This window comes from Amblyomma mixtum, chromosome 3, assembly GCF_055824585.1.
Source record: "Amblyomma mixtum isolate Tamu chromosome 3, ASM5582458v1, whole genome shotgun sequence".
NCBI classification, from domain to species: domain Eukaryota; kingdom Metazoa; phylum Arthropoda; class Arachnida; order Ixodida; family Ixodidae; genus Amblyomma; species Amblyomma mixtum.
Window position 1 is genome coordinate 281,615,903 of NC_143014.1, and position 20,729 is coordinate 281,636,631.

The 20,729-nt window shown below is 45.1% G+C and overlaps 1 long non-coding RNA gene across 1 annotated transcript; it reads right to left on the minus strand.

The window, feature by feature from the left end:
- Positions 1-420: 420 nt before the first annotated feature.
- LOC149355037 (uncharacterized) lies at positions 421-9,817 on the minus strand. Its single transcript, XR_016289689.1, has 3 exons — positions 9,732-9,817; positions 6,924-6,996; positions 421-565 (listed from the first exon to the last, which is right to left on the minus strand). It is a non-coding gene; the product is annotated as an uncharacterized LOC149355037 (long non-coding RNA).
- Positions 9,818-20,729: the final 10,912 nt, after the last annotated feature.

Here is a 20,729-nt window from a genome sequence, read left to right on the forward strand (position 1 = left end):
AATGGAGCGTGTTTGTGAACATAGCGCTGAAGCAAGCTTGACATTAGGATAAATAGCACCCACTGTGACTCTCATAAGGAAAGAAATGAGCAGTAATATAAGTCGTAATGTTTGGTTTAAACTTGCTTCCCAAGTGCTTTTTTTTGTATGTTGAGTCTCGCGCGTTGGAATGGGCCAACAGTAAATGTATGCCGTTTTAGCTACCCTGGCTGTTTCAAAACGTGTGTCTGCGAGTCCTATACCACACCAAACGCCGCAGTAGAGCATTCATTTGCAAGTGTATGTACATACGCTATTCCTGAAGAGGGAACTAAAGCAGCGTGTCGTCCTCCTGCTTTCCCACCATGCAGCAGCAGCACCACCAACAGCAGCTGATCGGCCACCGGCAGGAACACCCTCCTGCGTTGCATCATTGCCGGGTGCTGTCCAAGGACCAGCGCAGCTACCGTGCTCACTGGTGCTGCGTCCGGGGTAGAGGCAGCACTGCTGGTCGGCTCCCTGGACCCCGTTGCAGATTCAGCAGGGATCAGCGGGTAGTCTGGTGGAGCCATCTTCCGCGAGCCACCTACGTGGTATCGTGCACGCAGCGCGGTGGCCGTAAATACGGAAATTACTGAGTTTGCGTTTTCTTTTAAATTTTTGCAACTTCTTCTCTCATAAAACGTTTTGATATTGTTCACTGTCATGTATTATTAATTTTCACTAATAAGTTGGTTCCCTTGGTTGGGGTGCAATTTCCAAGGCTATGTGTGTTTCCCACGTCTGGCTTCACGAAAAAAAAAAATATGCCCATTGAGTTTCTTTTTTTTTCTGTCCTCCGCACAACGGCAGAGAAGGGGGTGAATCATAGTCGCTACCCAGAGGGATAAGGGGAGCCGGAGAGTGGAGGATTTCGAGAATACGGGAAACTTCAAACCCCTCCAGGACGTATACGCCAGGTCTCATACAATTGTGCGCGATCTTGCGGCGAGGCGGATGCAAGCGGACGGCGACGAGCCATCGTAATCCGCGTTGCGTCCCGCAACTTTTGCCCCATCTCAGCGGCGCCACTGGTGAAAGCTCAATGTGGCAAAGGCGGCGTTCGTTGACAGCTAGAGGCGTGGTCAACAAGACATTGCCCTGCTAATTTCAAACATGAAGAATGACCGCTCGTTAGTACGAGTCAACCTCAGCTCGCATGAACAGGGAAGGGACACGTGAGAGATACGCTTTGTACGAATTTCTGCCCGTCCATTTACTGTGCGTCATGACAGTTTGCGATGGACAGCCCCGAACAGATGGGCCTTGAAGATCACTTTCCTCGAACCTGGATTTACCAGAGGTTGAAAAAACCCGCATCCGCTGGAAAGCGAGAATGATTGCGATGTTTGCTGGAGGAAGGGAGAATCCTCTGAAATCACCATGATGGAAAGTGTATATTTTGTACACTGTTGGACAGACTGAGTAATCTTTCCCCAATTATCGATTGGCTGTGGTTTCCTTTCCCAATCATTGATTGGTAATGTTTTTCTTTCCCCAATTTTTTCTTCGGCGGATGTCTGTGGAGTTAACGAATTGGTTAGCCTACCCTTCGAGGGCGGCGACATACGGTTAAAACCAGCTGTTTCGGCGGGACCGAGGGCTGGTTTCCTCAGGTAACACTAAGAATAAGTTTTCTCCTTGCTAGCATCTTTCTTTTTTTATTGTTAATAAAAGGTGAACCTCTCCACAAGTGTCCTCGAGCAACATGATTAAGCAATATCGAATCTACACGACGAAAAGGATCCTTTAATAACAATCTCCCTCTTAGATCGAGTAGAAAAATCAACTGTTCGTTCGTTCATTGCATGCATCTAATCTCTCCTTCCATACTTATCCTTCGCACCACACCGCGCCAACTTTTTAACGATATATATTTTCAAGCTGAAATATCAAACTAAGGCTTTAGTTTCGGGACACTGTCAGCCGCGCTCTAATCCACGGCGACACAGCATGAGAAAGCGGCGTCGTGTCCCTAAGCGAACTCAGAGTCACGTGCATAATCACCTGACCACATCTATAGTGAAGCGATGGTCGGCGCACCGCTATCGGAGCAGCGGCGTGGCCACCCTAGCGTGGCGGCTGCAGCTGCGGCTAGTCACGAGGCCTCAGTCACGTGGTCTTAGCCTCAGGAAAGCCTTAGGAGCGATGAAAATAGGGAAAGCAGCTGGGGAGGATCAGGTAACAGCGGATTTGTTGAAGGACGGAGGGGAGATTGTGCTAGAAAAACTAGCCACTCTCTACAGGCAATGCCTTATGACCTCGATCGTACCAGAAGCTTGGAAAAACGCTAACATTATCTTAATTCATAAGAAAGGAGACGTCAAGGACATGAAAAATTACAGGCCAATCAGCGCACTGTCTATTGGCTGCAAAGTATTTACTGAGGTAATCACTAATAGAGTCAGGTCAACCTTAGACTTCAATCAACAAAATAATCAGGCAGGCTTTCATAAAGGATACTCGACAATAAACCGTATTCATATTATCAATCATTTCATAGTTAAATGCGAATATAACCGACCCATATTTATAGCAATTATTGATTTGAGAAAGCATTTGACTCATTGGTAAATTCAGCTTTCATGCAGGCATTGCGCAGTCAGGGCGTAGAAGAGAGCTCTGCGCAAATATTGGAAGGTATCTATAACGACTTTAGAGCTACCATAGTCCTCCACAGAGTAAGCAATAAAATTCCAATAAGGAAGGGTGTCAAGCAGGGAGACACGATCTCGCCAGTGCTATTCACTGCCTGTTGGAAGGAAGTATTCCGAGGCCTGAATTGGGAACAGTTGGGGATGACAGAATACCTAAGTAATCTGCGATTCGCTGATCACGTTGCCTTGCGAAGTCACTCAGTACATGAACAGCAAAGTATGTAGACGGGCAGAGCAGAACGATGGGTCTAAAAATTAACATGCAGACGACCAAAGTAATTTTCAACAGTCTAGCAAAGGAACAGCCGTTCGCACTTGGTAGCGAGGGGCTGGAAGTAGTAAGGGAATATGTCTACTTAGGGTAGGTTGTGACCGCTTATCCGCATCATGAGAGGGAAATAGCTACAAGAATACAATAGGGGTGGAGCTTGTATGGCAGGTTCTCTCAGATCATGAAAGGCAGTTTACTGATATCCATCAAGAAAAAAGTATACAACAGGTGTGTCTTACCGGCACTGACCTATGGGGCAGAAACGTGGAGGCTAACAAAGAGGGTTCAGCTTAAGTTAAGAACAACGCAGCGAACTATCGAAAGACTATTGAGAGGTGAAACGTTAAGAGACAGAAAGAGGGCAGAGTGGGTCAGGGATCAAGTACAGGTCAATGATAACCTAACCGAAATCAAACCGAAAACCGAGATCGGATGCGGGCGGAATGGTTGAGGAAACGAACGCGGGTTAATGACATCCTGGCCGTAATCAAGAGGAAGAAATGCACTTGGGCGGGGCATGTAATGCGAAGGCAGGATAACCGATGGTCCTTAAGAGCAACGGAGTGGATTTCAAGAGAAGGCAAGCGTAGCAGAGGGCGGCAGAAAGTTAGTCACAGCAATCCTCCTCACAGGTGGGCGATGGGGGGAGGGGGGACGGTGAAGGTACAGTCGGGGAGAAAAGTCTCCCTACCACGTGTTCCTCAAACGAAGCTTATAGCTCTACTATCAGACAGCGGCTGGAGACCGCACTTGTGGAGATGAAAGAACAAAAATTTAACTTTTACCTCCACAAGTGTGGTCTCCAGCCGCCGACGAATAGCAGTTATCGGCTTCGTTAGAGGAACACGTGGTCCGGAGACTTTCGTCCCCGGCTACTTGAAAGTGTATTTTTACCAGCGAGTGCCCGGATGTGCGCCCACCGGGGTGTCGTGTGAATCAAGGGTGGAGGCTACACGCAAGGCATAGCCCCCCCCCTCCTTCCCCACACGCACAGGGTGCGGTTATTTTTGGGAAAGGAGGCTATACTGCTGACGCAGTGGAAGAACAACTTAAAGGGCATCCATACTCCGAGTTGGTTTCGTACCTGCGGCTCCGCAACAGAAAAGCTCCGTTTAGAGATGCCGTAGGCTATTCGGCCATCTCCGAGGCTTCTTGTTATCTCTGTTGCATGGAATATTAGGAACCTTTTTGACCATCCTCATGCCTCGCTTGATCTCGTCGAATTCAGAGATCTCGGTATGTCCTGCGCCGCCGTGACTCCCTTACTCCGCCCGCACATCAAAATTACGGAACAAGTCAGGAAGTTTAACTTGCGGAACATATTTCTCCTGCGGTAAAGAGCACTGCTCTGTGAGCACTAGACTCGTTGAACGCGGCAGTTCAGGGTGTTCATCCATCATGCGAGTTTTCCACACGCTAAGCGGTCCTAGAAACACGAAGAGTTCGCATGGAATTCCGGAGTCTTTCATCGCAGACATATGTTATAGTGAAGTGCTTGATCTCAATGTGTTGTTTAAGAGACTGCTGAAGTACGTGCCCCCCCACCCCAGAAAAAAAAGAAAAAACACAGCATCACGACAAAAAAAAATAAATTTGTTGCTCAATATTTCTCGTTCCTCGCACAGGCAGCAATTCACTGACCACGGGACAAACGCCTCCTTGACGCGAAGGTGCGGCCTAACGCGTAAGGTCCATATCTGAAGCGTTGAAAAGGTTTTTCCGGCCGTTTGAAACTATATATGCGCTGAATTCGCTTTAATACAGTGGCATCAAAAAGGTTTGGCAAGACTGCAGATATATGGGTAGAGGAAGTAATGACCGATCACAACCTTCGTCATTTGCCTTGTGGAGAGGTCGTACAAGCATTCTATCAGGAAAAGCGAATAGTGAGAAAACCGAATGCATCAGCATAAAGTTCTCTGACGACCATGTCCAGAAAAGACAGACGAGTACTTAGGCGCGTATTTAGCACAGCGGCCAGACAGGGGTTGTTTCGTAGTTTTGAAAATAAATGCCTTGAAACAAGTCGGTGGACATGTGGTGCCTGGCTGATTCACCAAACTCTATCAAGGGCCCAAAAAATCTGTAGACACACAGGTTCCCTTTGATAGCGCCCCAGAAAAAGTTACAGAAAGTCTATGTTGTGCAACAGTGGCTTCTTTCAAGCAAATTGCTGCATTTGCAAGAATGATGCAACGCGGCATCCCAACGAAGATGCTACCCATTTGGTTTGGTTAGTTTGGTCTAAGGGGTTTAACGTCCCAAAGATACTCAGGCTATGACAGACGCCGTAGTGAAGGGCTCCGGAAATTTCGACCACCTGGGGTTCTTTAACGTGCACTGGCATCGCACAGTACACGGTCGTCTAGAATTTCTCCTCCAAACAAATTCTAGCCGCCGCGGCCGGGATCGAATCTGCGTCTTTTGGGTCAGGAGCCGAGCACCATAACCACTAAGCCACCGCGGCGGCTGCGCTACCCATTTGCGTCCGTGCAGAAAAGAAGCGTTCTCAACCCATCCAAGCGTGTTTTTTTATCATACTGTTTTTTTTCAGAACAAAAGAGGTGGACGTCATCATAATATGCTAAAGTCATAATTTTTCACTGTACTAGCGAGAAGCCCAGATTAGCTGTGTTCTTGAAGATATTGAGCTATATTGGCTCGAGATATATAACACGAGTCACAAAGGTAATATCGAAGAGGTGATTTAAATAAAACATGTTTGGTAAGCTCTGGATAGGGTGAGCCAGTGCTCCCAAGAGGCTCTGGTTGGGTGGGGGATGGGCGGTTGAAGGGTTCTCGCATATTCTCGTACCATGTAGGAAAGAACGAGGGTGACTGGCAAGTCGGTTTCGGGGTTGACGGAAAGGTGTCTGTCTGTATACAGGTGCCGATACATGACAGCTTCGTTTCTCAATAGCGCGCGGGAACGTAGAGGCCGCGTGCGGCGCGGTCATGTCGGCGCACGCGTAAAGCAAGCGAAAATGCTAGTGAATTCTGTCGCCCCGGTGGAAAAACCTGTTTTGAGTCGTCGCTGCGACGAGCGGCGAGGTTTCAACAAGTTGGAAATTTTCGCTGCGACGCGCCGCTCAATCGCTCAGTCCCTTGCACGTGAACCGGCCTTAAGTATACTGCGTACGAGAAATTCTCGACTGACGCGAGCTTCGGCATTACCAATTACTCGCGCGACGGGGTATCGTAAACTGCTCAAGCTGGAGGGTTTTTCAGATGCGAAATCAAGCGGCTTTTCGCCTTATAGCCAATCAGATGGATTATAGCGTACACCCCTTATAAAAATTTCTATAGACAGTCTATGGACTGTCTATATATAGACTTTAGTCTATGAAGTCTATAGACTGTCTATAGACAAATCCTTTAGACTGGTCTATAGACAGTCTATAGATTTATGGCCATACACTTTTAGTAGACTTTTGTCTATAGACCGTCTATAGACGAATGTCTACTGAAAGTCTATAAGTCTATAGGAAGTCTATAGACACAGGTCTATAGACAGTCTATAGACGATCTATAGACTTATGGTCATACATTTCCTATAGAGCTGTCTATAGACCGTCTATAGACACTTGTCTATAGACGGACTATAGACGACCTATAGACTTATGGCCATAGACTTCCTGTAGATTACTGTCTATAGACAGTCTACAGACAAAAGTCTACTGGTCCAGTAGACATATGTCTATAGACTGTCTATAGACATTTCATAGGGGTGTGGCCTGGCAGTGCTATAGACCTTTGTCTATAGACAGTCTATAGACCTCTGTCTACTAAACTATTAGTAGACCATTATCTATAGACTGCCTATAGACTGTCCACAATCATTGAAAAAGGTCCCCAGACAGAGTTCACACATGAAACAATCAATATACTTACAAATTTATTTCCAAGCTATCCAGGCTGGGAATATGGAATACATGCACCATTAGAATGCACCACAGTAAAATAAAAGTTGAAAGTACCAGTCGGGCTAGTTTCCTCAGAAAAGCATTCTTGTGGCCTGTTGTCTGCAGTAAATCATCCGGGCATGTTCACCTGTACAGCACAAAGGAAAAAAATAATATAAGAGGAAGTGAAAAAAAAATTCCCATTCCATCTCTACACATGTGCTTTACAATGCAAGGCATATCCTGGCTATGCCATTCTAGAAAGGCAATCTTGATCTTTTGGTTTGGTTTTATGGGGTTCAAAGACCCAAGGCGACAGGCTACGAGACGCTGAAGTGAAAGGCTGGGGAATAATTTCGGTCACCTATGCAGAGTACACAGGCCTTTAGCATTTTGCCTCTATTAAAATGCGACCGCCTAGGCCGGAATCGAACCTGCATCTTTCAGGTCGCCATACGAACATGATAGCCACTGAGCTATCACGCCGGCTCAATCATTTCATTAAATACACGACAGATTATAAGTGTCGTCATAAAACATTGTAACAAAGACCCCTAATCCCTGGAGCACTCTACTCTGAATCCAGTACTCATATTGATTTCTGTATGGCATTACTGTAGCAGCCAATACTGATCTCTTTATGGCAATCCTTTTACACTATTTGTAACAGAAGACTTCGAACAATTGTGCCACATATCTGAATTGACTCGCAAGGAGCTGTTAAGAATGCCACCTCCATAAAATACAGATTCAGTGCACCTTACAGAGGGATCCAAAAAGGAGAATATTGCAGCATTTATTCTTATAACCGCTATAGAAGAAGCGCTTCAGAATACCCTGCGTGAATTAGGCCTGGTACACCCGGCCAAATTTTTAACTGGCTCGGGTGTTGCATCGCTAAATGCACCTTGTAAAAAAGGTGCCTTACGGCTACACTGCTGGCATATTCATGCTGTAATTTGACGAGTGAAATGTCATTTCGTGGTTCCTTTTTGTTTATATAATGTTTGCGTGGAGTACTTGCGTGTTTAGATCAACGTTATCAGAAATATTCGTCTGCCACTACGAACAGCTGAAGCAAGCGGCATACGCAGCAATGGATCTGGTCCATATGGCCTCATCCTCTGGGTAAAGTACCACTCCTTAATGGCGGACAAGTCGTTTACCCAGATTAGTGCAAATGCGCCACCAGAACCATTGCTGCGTATTCCGCTTGTTTCGGCTCTTCGTAGCGGCAGACGATGAATATTTCTGATAACTTTGATCTAAACATGCAAGTACTCCACTCAAACATTAGATTAACAAAAAGAAACTATGAAATGCCATCTCACGCGTTAAATTACAACATGAATATGCCAGCATTGTAGCCAAAAGGCACCTTTTTACAAGGTGCATTTAGCGATGCAACACCTAAGCCAGTTAAAGATTTGGCTGAGTGTATACGTAAGCCGATACTCAAACGGGCACAAGCTATACAAAACCAGCAGGCAGAAGCAACCAGTTCACCACAGATTTGCGCCTATAACTTGAAGCACAAAGACGGAACAGCATACTCGATCGTACATCTGCGCGCGCTCTTAGAAACAAGCGGGTTGCAGCGCTTCCATGCCGCGCTCATTATTCAGAAAACTAATACAGCACACAGAGGCTGCAGCTGCGCCGTTTCAAAAGCAGTCGCGAGGTTGAGACAGCAAATTACTGTCACGATAAAATACCGTCTGAAATTCACTTAGTTTTTCCTTCAAGTGCAGCTCCAACAGCGTAGTAGAGAGGTGTGTTTCTTGCATGGAGGCAGCCTAACCAACGCTGCTAGAAAAATCAGCGAAAGCATTGAACGTGCTCAAAGTAGGAAGTATTTCAATGAAACAACTAACGCCTTCAACAGGCGCAGCTATAGTAACACGAGAGCTTAATTTAATTTTAGGCGCAAATAAGCGGCGAGTCACATCGATGCTTTCGTAACGTAGCAGTCTGAAATCAGAAACACATACTTTGCCTCTCGCGCAAACGGTATTCTAGAAATCTGTGCACGCGTGAGCGGGATTCATGAACGAACCACTCGGAACGAAATTTAAGCCACCTCTTGTCGAGCCGACCTTTACCCAGCTTTCAAAATGAAGTGCCCGCAAGCCAGCGGCGGCGGCCAACGGCTCTGATGACAGACACGGACGAATCCATACGTGTGCAACGAAGGGGAGATGGGATGGAGCTCGTGGGTTCTTCGCGGTGTTTGAGCACGCCGGACATTCGTGCCGGCAACGAATTTTATTCACCCATCACACTACAAGCATTCCTCCAGCGCCGCTTGAATACAACTTTGACAAACGTCTCGCGCTCCAGTCTATAGCGTTACAAGACACCTTTGCTGAAACGTCGGCGTCCACGACGCGCACCGAGCGAGCGTCCATACGTAGCAAGCAATGCACAGCTCAAAAAGAACAGCACTCCATGGTCCAGACAGGCGATAACACAAAGATAAGAAAATAAATGTAACCCACCACTGAACGAGACTTTATGTAAGTACGTTTTCGGAGGTGCAAAGTAAATTGAGCTCACACGGCGCTAACACAAAGTTCCATTTCGGCCGTCATTCACAGGCTAAACGACATTTCTGGCCGCGCATCTACCTTGAAACACGAAAAATCTAGTAGAAAGCTCGCGAGAAGCGGCTTATCATCAAGGGCATCGCACAGACTTCCTTTCCGCGCGTCAGTAAAGACAGCGGGACAGAGATAAGCGGCATTAGTCGAGAACCCGATGGCTTCCGCCTTAGAAACGAAGATAGGACGTTTGTAACTGCGCACATAATCTGTTCTGCACACACAGCTCTGCTTAGAGTGGTTTAGGGGACCAAATGAATAAAATATAAACGTGTAGACTTACCGTAAGCGGACGATGAAGCTGGATTTTGAAGAAAACGTAATCCGCGAAAAACACGCCAACGCCATTGATGCAGCCACGCACAGGGTTGTTTGCAGCCCGAATGGTTTTCCGCCGTCTTGCGGTAAAATGGGTAAAACGCGAAACAGAAACCCATTTCACGGTCGTATGTTTATCGCTCGCACTCTTGCCGTGTGCAGCTTGATCTGATATCCAAGACCACAGAAGGCAATTGGTTTATAAGCTTAAATTCTTCGCTTACCCTCTAAAAATCTTATTGTTTTCGTGAAAACAGAACCGAAATCTAACTTCTTGTCGGTATACGCGCCGCATCTCCCACCGAATAGTATGTGGTACAATTCTCAAATAATAATTATAAGGTTGCATAGCAGAACGTCTTTTTTGCGTGTGTTCGTGTTTAGGAAACTGATATGCGCCACATCAGCGTGTCATCGGCTCCGAAGCAACAGGTGCTAGGGTAGGAACGAAAAAATACTGGCTTTGTGATTGTTGCGTCGCAGCACTTATTCACGTGAATACAAACTGCAAAGGTAGAAATGGCAGATGTTAATCGCACAGAGGACCAGGCTCTTTGAGATTAATCTAAGATGTTTCTAAGGGATGGGCGCTTCCTTGAATTCTCAAACCCGTATTTCCCCCTTTATTTCCAGCACGTTTTAAAGGGAAATGTAGAACCGTTGATGAAATGTTTCTGATTTCAGCGCGTTGGACAGTAACGATCGAAAGATGGAATGGAATTGTGTAGAGCGATTCCTTTAAGGGACAGCGTATTCGTTCTATGTAGTACAGTTTGCGGGCGCCCTTACTTCAAGAATGGCTGCCTTTCCTCGGCTTACTTGTTAGCATTAAATATCTAATTGTATTGACAATATACGTCACGGTATAACGAAGAGGAGCTTGTCAATGCTCCTGAAAACAAAATACAGGGGAGTGTTGTAATGGCCTTACGCAATACTTTTTAATTTCCGTAATAGCGAAGGAGGTGGGGGACTCCCGACTTAGTTGCGGTCACTAGATGCAGGTCCCCTCAACATGCAGTGCAAAAAGAAATTGACATTGTTCTGGACTTAGTCGAAAGTCAGTGTATCGCAGATTGTTAGATAAAATTACGATTGTTATAGACTGGTCTATAGGCAGTAGACTATCTATAATGTACAGTCTATAGACGAAAGGAAATTGAGGTAGTTGTAGACTGTAGTCTATAGAGAGTCTATAGACTGTCTATGGACGAACGGAAATTTAACCAGCTATAGACCGTAGTCTATAGAGAGTCCATAGACCGTCTATAGACGAAAAGAAATTGAGGCAGCTATAGACCTTGGTCTATAGAGAGTCTATAGACCGTCTATAGACGAAATGATATTGTGGCAGCTATAGACCTTAGTCTACAGATCGTCTATAGACGAAAGGAAATTGAAGCAGTTATAGACTTTAGTCTATACAGAGTCTATAGACCGTCTATAGACGAAATGATATTGTGGCAGCTATAGACCTTAGTCTACAGATCGTCTATAGACGAAAGGAAATTGAAGCAGTTATAGACTTTAGTCTATACAGAGTCTATAGACAAAAGAAAATTAAGGCAGCTATAGACCTTAGTCTATAGCGAGTCTATAGACCGCCTATAGACGAAAGGAAACTGAAGCAGTTATATACTTTAGTCTATAGACAGTCTATAGACAAAAGGAAATTGAGGCAGCTATAGACCTTAGTCTATAGCGAGTCTATAGACCGTCTATAGACGAAACGAAATTGAAGCAGTTATAGACTTTAGTCTATAGACAGTCTATAGACATAAGGAAATTGAGGCGGCTATAGACCTTAGTCTATAGCGAGTCTATAGACCGTCTATAGACGAAAGGAAATTGAAGCAATTATAGACTTTAGTCTATAGACAGTCTATAGACAAAGGAAATTTAGGCGGCTATAGACCTTAGTCTATAGCGAGTCTATAGACCGTCTATAGACGAAAGGAAATGGAGGTAGTTATAGACTTCAGTCTATAGAGAGTCTATAGACCGTCTATAGACAAAAGGAAATTGAGCCAGCTATAGACTTTAGTCTATAAAGTGTCTACAGACAGTCTATAGACAAAAGGAAATTTGAGCCAGCTATAGACTTTAGTCTATAAAGTGTCTATAGACAATCTATAGACAAAAGGAAATTGAGGCAGCTATAGACCTTAGTCTATAGAGAGTCTATAGACAGTCTATAGACGAAAGGAAACTGAGGCAGCTATAGACCTTAGGCTATAGAGGGTCTATAGACAGTCTATAGACGAAAGGAAATTGAGGCGGCTATAGACCTTAGTCTATAGAGAGTCTATAGACCGTCTATAGACAAAAGGAAATTGATGCCGCTATAGACTTTAGTCCATAGATTTTCTATAGACTGTCTACAGACAAAAGGAAAAGTCTATAGGATGGCTATAGAGTCTATAAAAAGTCTATAGAAAGTCTATAGACCATTTTTATAAGGGACAGCCGAAAGTGAAGAGGTGTCCTCTCTGCCTTTCAAGTCAATACCCAGGGGAATCCCGCTAAGGGGCACATTTTCCTAGATGCTTCTCAAAACTCACGCTCCTGAATGCAGGCAGCAAAAACTTTCTGCTGACTCGGTTTTCAACAAGGAAAATTTATGGATTCGAAATTGTATTGGAAAGTGCACTCGGATGGTATCGTACGGTACGGTACGGTACGGTGCGGTATGGTATGGTATGGTATGGTATGGTATGGTATGGTATGGTATGGTATGGCGTGGTATGGTGTGGTATGGCATGGTATGGTATGGTATGGTATGGTATGGTATGATACGGTGTGGTATGGTATGGTGGGTTTAACGTCCCGAAGTTAACATAGGCTTTAAGATGGGCTTAAGAAAAGTCGAAGAATGATCGCAGTGAGGAGCCTGTCGAATGAACGCAGCGCATGCGATGGACATGGCCATGGCGAGACAATAATCGGACAAAAATGGCGGCTCTACCTGAGAAGACCTCGCATACGATACAGGAGGCTTAGTCGCGAGATGCGCAGCCACTTTTCGCTGCGAAGAAATTATCCGCGCTATGCCGTTCAACTGCGACGACTCGGTCATGCTTCTGCTGCAGAATCATAATTCTAACAAAGTGAAGTGTCCACGCTCATCCTTGAACAGTCGCGGTGACTGATGGCCAGTTAATTGTAGCTATTGCAACTAAGTTCCTTAAATCTGTGAGCGTGTGAGGGTGCTAATCGTGCTAGCATCGCGATGAGAAAACTCCTAGTCACGTGAGAGTTTCTAAACTTTTCAGGCTTTACTGTAAGCTTAAAGAAAGAAACCACGCTAAAGTTACAATCAATAATAAAAACTTCAAAGGGCATTTCTCAACATCCTCGACAAATCTTGCACAGAGCATTTTGCGTTAAATTTAAACACCTTTAAGTTTGCCAAATTATCTTTGTGGAGCCATTCCCAAATTAAACCCTTTTAAAAGATATGTGGATTCGGAAAATACCTTTTCCCCAATCCTGCGCTACTCAATGCTTGTTGTAGTAAGTGTCTTCTTTCAAACTTTAGCCAAAATTAGCTGGAACGCTCTGTATGTTCGCCCTTTTACATTATTTTTCAAAACCGAGCTCCTCCTGAGTCAAAACATTTAGAGGTGTCTCCAGATTTTACTGACCATCCCTTCTTACTCGATTTTTGTGTGCCTCATATGATTGTAGGACCCCGCAAATGAACAACTTGAGGCGTAACAACTTAAGTGTAGCCTACCATGCAGCCATCAGAGAGAAGCTGTATAAAGTTGATTACGATCACTATCCCTCAACTGCTAGCACAAAGCGCCGACTGGCATGAACTCTTTCTGCAGTAGGCTCAGTGGTACCAACCGTCTCCAAAGCTGGCCGGTGGTCAATGGTGTCTGGAACCCAAGCTCATTGCTTTACCCCCTTCCGAGTCCCTGGATGTGTGCTGGATACCAGCTAGAATGCGCCTCAAGGCTATGTTCAACTCACCTCCTTGATACGATAGTTCAACCGGGCGTTTCAACGTAACTGCGAGGGCTGCGCACGAGTGACGCGCGCCTCAAAGGACTGCTCGGTTTCTGCTTCAGCACCCGGTAGATAGAGCGTGGCCGCCGCGATCTGCTCCGGCGGCGCGCCGTTGCTGACACCTTCTGATAGAGCTGTATCAAACGTATGTGGCATGAAACTCTCTCGGTATTATCGTACCCATTACACAGAAATCGATCGCCACCGCTTCCGTTCATACTTATAACATCGCGAAGGGTGGGCCACAAGGAGCGGAGGCCACGAAAGCATCTTAAATTATTCAATTAATATTTTTGTTTTATTATTGCCGATAATATGCTCGCCAAAATCGTCGTGTAACCTCCATTACCGCGCAGCGAGGTGTTTGTAGTTCCCCTACGAATTCCCTAAAGTATGGTGGCGTGAGCAGTTCCTTTTGCTCTCCAGAAATTTAAGCCCGTATTGACTCGAAGGTGGTCAGCCTGGATACCGGATAATTAAACTAATTGTCTTGATATTTAAAACCGCCTCTGTACATTATTATTGTTTGTCACTGAAATTATTGGCACTGAAAATGAAAAAACCATCACCTGCGTGCGCATTGTTACAAGGACAAGCTTTCACCGGCGCTTCTATCGCCTCGCCACACGTGTCAATCGGAACTGGGACGGAAGCCTGCTTGGCGGACTACTTAAACAGGCCACATCTCGACTGCAGTTTCAGTGGACATGGGAGCAGCCTTCCCGACACCACGGCTAACGCAACTCTGATCTACGATCCGCAGGTTTGAGAAGCTATTCGCGTCATGCCAAAAGATCGGACAACCGGTTTCTCTTTCTGCTCCCATGTCCACATGTGCTGCTCGCGACCTTCAGTGAATGTGTTGATGTATCGCTTGTACTTCTTTGCTCTGGAGACACTGAGACCAACACCGGCCCACCCAAACCGCGCCCAGCCATTTCAAAGTCGGAATCAAAGGACGATCCTGAAACGTCTATATCAGCAATGCTTACGAGTATCAACGACCGGACCTTAGAAATAGTTGAAGGTCAAACCCAGATCTGCACAGACGCTAAGATCGTTAATGACAATCAAGCATCACTGGAAAGCAAAATACTAGATGTATTAATTCGTCTCGAAGTTCTTGAATCAAAAACTAACGTTGTTAATACTATCGAGCCTGAGCGGGTTTCAATGCAGGACGCTACTAGACATCTGACATCGCACCAGGAGGTACTGCAGTCTCGTCTAGATAGCCTGCAAAACCAGTCGAGAAGGAATAATCTGATCCTTCATGGCATTCCTGCTAAAAGCGAATCATGGAATGAGACTAAAAAGAAAACGCTTGCTGCTTTGTCGGAAGTACTTGACAACGATTCCACAAAACTAAGCATTGAACGTGCCCATCGTCTCGGCACTTTTTGACAGTCAAAATGTTGCCCTATTATCGTCAAATTTTTCTGTTTCAAATGCAGAATGAAAGTGTTTGACCTCCATACTAAACTAAGTGGCAAACAACTTTCCGTGTCAAAAGATGTTTCCCCCGCCACTCGTCTTGCATGCAAGAAAATAACAGAATTCGCGAAAAAACTACCGCGATCTCCTAAGTACCGCCTGCGATATAACAAGTTGGTTGTTAATCGCAAGTGCTCCATCTTTAACGCTGATACCGATACCATTGAGGAGCTGCAAGTCTAATCTTTTGTCGAATGCGAGCAGAGCCGTCCCGCTCCCCTTCAGGTAAGCAATACAGGTATTTCGGAAAGCGAAGAAGATAACCCATAGCATGGAACGAGGGGAAGTGGTCTGGCTTTAAAACCTCCTCGCACATCCATTATACTGGCTAATGCTAGAAGCATTCTTAATAAACAAGAATCGTTTAACTCCGCTGTCGACACGTGCGAGGCTGACATTATCGCTATAACAGAAACCTGGCTTCATCCTCACGTACACGACAGTGAGATATTTGACGATTCAACCCGCTTTTCAGTTCACCGACGCGATCGTACTCAGTGACCAGGCGGTGGCGTCTTGCTTGCTATATCTAAAACGATACAGTCCAATCACACTCCAGCGCAAACTAACCTCGAATCTATTTGGGCATGCGTAGAACCAAATCATCAAAAATACGTTTTTGGTGTATGTTATCGACCTCCCAATAACCCTTCCACGTTCACATGAGATTTCCATGATGTGCTTGACTTTGTTGTTACGCGGCACCCTGCAACACCCATTACTTTTTTAGGCGATTTCAACTTTCCGGAGCTTACATGGTCTTCGGAAATAACTCCTACAACATCCCCATCGTCGCAAGGCAATGAGTTCTTGAACCTTTGTTCACTCTTTTCTTTTTCTAAGCTAGTATCACAACAAACCCGCCTATCAGACATCACTGCTAACATATTAGACTCAGTTTAACATCCCATTCTGATCTCGTTTCAGACTTTACCTGCATGCCCGGCATAAGTGACCACTTCATACTCGCGTTTAATTTCAGCATTCCTTCCAAAAATGCAGACAAAAAAGTCAAGCGTATCCGTGATTATAGCAGAGCTGACTTTCAGGCTGTCAACGAAGAACTATTTTCATTTTCTGATATATTTTTAAGAGATTTTGATAGCCTGGAGGCGCAGGTGAACTGGAACATTTTCGTTGCAAAAGTTAACGAACTAACGGAAAGATATATCCCCCTACACACCATTACAGTTCACAAAAATGCACTGCGGTACAACGCTCACATAAGAAGGCTTTGTAACAGAAAAAACGCTTTTACCGAAATGCAAAAAAAATGTAACTCCGTTTCTGAATGGCAAGCTGACCAAGCGACAATTAGCGCGTATGTATCGGTAATGAAAAATGCGAAGGCTCATTTCCTACAGCACACCCTGCCCAACATGCTCACAAATGATTCCAAAAAATTTTGGCGTGCCATTAATCCCAGTAGAAATTATTAAACTAAACTGTTGGATGCAAACAGTTCAACTATCGCCGATACTGAATGCCCTAAAATTCTAAATTAAACATTTTGTCGCAATTTCGTTCTTTCTTTAACGTCACGTTTCCTACAGTGGAGCACTGCCAATTATCAACGAAGGATGCAATATCCGACGAGCCCCTAGGAATAAAAAAATTAGCAGAAAATCTTAAAACTTCTACAAGCCCTCGTACAGAATTAATTAAAACAAATTCCTGAAGAGTACCAAAATTTATTCCTCAATCATCCTCTCCAAAATATTTTAGCAGTCATTCGATACGTCAGTGCTTCCAGCGGACTGGACGGTCGGAAAGGTGGTTCCGTTGCACAAGTCAGGTAGTAGTAATTCCCCTCTTAATTGCCGCCCAATATCGCTAATCAGTATTCGATGCAAAATTTTTGAGCAAATTTTATACACTAACATAGTTACCTTTCTTGAATTTAACGCCTTCTTCACTGACGCTCAACACGGCTTTCGCAAATCATTCTCGTGCGAGACGCAGTTACTTACCTTCAGAAGAGCGTGTTGTCGGGCTAGTTGGTTCTGCATAGTATATGAGTGAATTGCGCAACAACTTAGACAGGACACTGAAAGGAACGCGCTCGTGAACTGTTGTATGTATTTCTTTCTGTGTCCTCTCTAAGTTGTTGCGCAATTCACTCATATAATATTACTGACCTTCACGCACGAACTTCACGCTATTCTGAACTGTCATTCATGCGCGGACTGTACCTTCCTAGACTTCTCCAAGGCTTTCGAGAAGGTTAGTTACAAACTACTACTTTTTAAACTTAGCAAGCTAATTCTTCTCCCAAATGTTTTAACATGGTTAAAATATTTCCTTCGTAATCGAACACAGTTTGTAATAGGTAATAACATTTGCTCGCCATTGATTTCCGTGCATTCTGGGGTTCCACAGGGGTCTACCCTTGGGCTTCTTTTGTTTCTGATATATATCAATGACCTCCCTCCTTCCATTGCCTCTCACATTCATTTATTTGCAGATGAGTCCGTAATATTTTGTGAAATTAATGACTCCAACTACGCACTTCTTTTCCAAAAAGATATCGATGGAATTTGTGAGCGGTGTGAAACGAGGTAAATGGAACTAAACAAAACCAAATGTAAAGTAGTACGTATGTCACGCATTTCTACACACACCACTTCTTATGATCTTGATAACATAGAACTAAAACAAGTGTTTTCATGCCGCTATTTAGGCGTTCACATAACAAGTGATCTAACTTGGTCTTTTCACATCAATACAATAATAACAACGCCAACCGTGCACTCGGCTACCTTCGCCGTAACTTTATCTCTGCCCCCACCTCCCTGAAACTTCTCCTCTGCAAATCTCTAGTTCGCAGTAAGTTGCAATATGCTGCTTCCATTTCGGACCCCTTCACGGAAAACCTAATCAGTTTCCTCGAACTAATTCAGAACAACTCGGCACGCTTCATCCTTCAGAACTATAACCGCACCGCTAGCGCAACCTCTATAAAGAACACATTAAAGTTAACATCTCTTGCTAGCCGTCGAAAGCACGCTCACCTTTGCATAATTCATAAAATAATGTACCATAACCCCAGAGTGCGCCGCGATCTTATACTTCCTCCGTCATTTGTTTCATCACGAGTTGATTATGCGCTTAAAATCGGCATTCCTTTCTTTAAAACAAAATGCGCAGCAGAGTTTCCATCCACAAACAGCAAAGAACTAGAACCACCTCCCCGGATGTACAGCCTCCATCATCGACTAGCAGCGTTTTTGTTCCGCCTTAGCTACCACTGTGTAATTAGAACTGAAACGACCTGTACTCAACCGCTGTATACAACCACATCCCTCTTATATGCCCTCGGGCCTTGAGAGTAAAATAAATGAAATGAAATGAAATATAAAGATATCAAATCCCGCAGGAGACTTAAAGACTAACGAACAGCACCTGAACTTCCAAAACCCCTTTCAGCATCAGTTAAAGGTGACTGGTGCTAAGGGCGCATGCGTTTCAGTTTTAAAGCTTCGTGTGAAAACAGTTCTCAGGGCCGTACGTTCACATTCGAACGGTCATAGAGCGGAAGCGAGTAGATACGCCTAAATAACACCGGTCAGCGATAGACTGTACTGCGGAAAAGCTTTTAACGCAGTGGTGAATACTTCATTAACACCTCTTTCTGGTCTAGTTGATGCATACGCCTGTGTCTCGTCCTCTTTCTTGTGGTTTGCATGGTTTGGCGCAATTTTTTCGCCAATTGCCGCGGTAAATGTTTAAATTGGCTATATTTTGCCATATTTTGACACAGCCGTTTCGCAATGTATAAGGTACTTTCGGGTTATTTTGTTTAATCTCAATTCTTTTTGAATTATCTGTCATTCAAGCAAAAAAAGAACCAAAAGCTTTCTGTCGGCACTCCAATAACGCCTTGGTGAGGCACTAGCGCTTGGCTGAACCGAGCGGCCGTCGTAAACTTGGTCACCACCGGCTTCGTAGAAAAGGTTGCCAGCGCTACCATTCTAAGCCACACCGGCTATGCCGACGCCAAAGAATTCGCGAAAGCCTTCGCAATTAAATGTGCCAACCACACTGGAAATCTCGTTACGATCATGAGCTTATCCAAACATGCCTTGACGGGAGTCTTTGCAGGTCCTCAGCTCAAATTATGTGCCATACCCCTCCCCCTCTAGTAAGTACAACCGCCACAGCATCCTATGAGGCATCCTATGAGGCGACCGACCGGATAGGTGACACTTTCCGAGCCCCGTCGGTGCCCGACCTCGGACACTCCATCCCCCAGACATATGGAAAAATTTTCAAGTTTCATAAACTCAACCGATAGAAATTTCCCCTCCCCACAAAGCCCTCACAGTAAGCCATAATTTGGAGAAACTTGCAAGCGCAGACGTTCCGCAATGACGCGCGACACACAATGACTTGGCCAGACTAATATCTTACAGACGAGTGCCAGGCCTGTGCAGAGACATCGACTCTTCACATAGTCTGCAACTGACAAGCGCAAGTCGAACTCTATAAAACGTTATAGATCACTGCGCATCCGCATTGGATAAATGCGTAAGCATGACATCACGCTTTATGACGTCACTCAGTATGACGTCACACCAAGACATCGACGTAACACTTCCACACATTTCACGTTAACTGAGACTCGTTACGCATTAATATATAACAACGCAGAAATTCTCTGCAAACAGTGGGAGACGAATTTGGCTCACTCACAGGTGCCTTTATAGCGCCAGGTCATTTACCAGGTCATTTACTAAGCCTGGCAAGCGGCCTTCGTCAACAGGATCCCGGACCTGGGAAGATTCGACCGGGTAAAACTTACAGGGCTACTCGTTTAACGCGCAAGCTTCGAGAAAACCAAATTTCGTATGTTTTGAAAGCACGGCTGACAGTGATGGGTGCAGTGTCCAGACAGCGCAGGGGAGTGAAACTTTTGTCGCTGCATACTCTGGCATGTTATGAAACTGAGGATTGTAGCGGCGTTCTGATTCGAGAAAATTTGGACGGGTGTCTGCATACCTGCGCGTGTGTATGTTGTGTGTGTGTGGGTGTACGTGCGTGTGTGCACAAGTGTGTGTGTATGTGTATGTGTATGTTTACGTGAGTGTGTGTGAGTGCATGAGTATGCTTGTGCATGAATGAGTGCGTGAGTGTGCTTGCGTTTGTATGTCTGCCTGTGCGTGCGTGAACTTGTGTTGAGTGGGTGTGCGTGTGTGGGTGTGGGAGAGGATGCGTGTCTATGTTTGTGTACGTGTGTAAGTGCGTGTGCGTTTGTGTGTGTGCGTGAGTGCTTGCGAGCGTGGACGTCTGCGCGTGTGTGTTTTCTTTTGTGTGCGCGCGTACGTGGGTGAGCGTATCTGTGTTCATGTGCGTGCGTCTTTCCTGTATGTATGTATATGCGTGCTTGTGTTTGGGTGCGTGCGCGTGTGCGTCTGGGTGTGTATGCGCCCATGTGTATCTGTCTGTATCTCTGGGC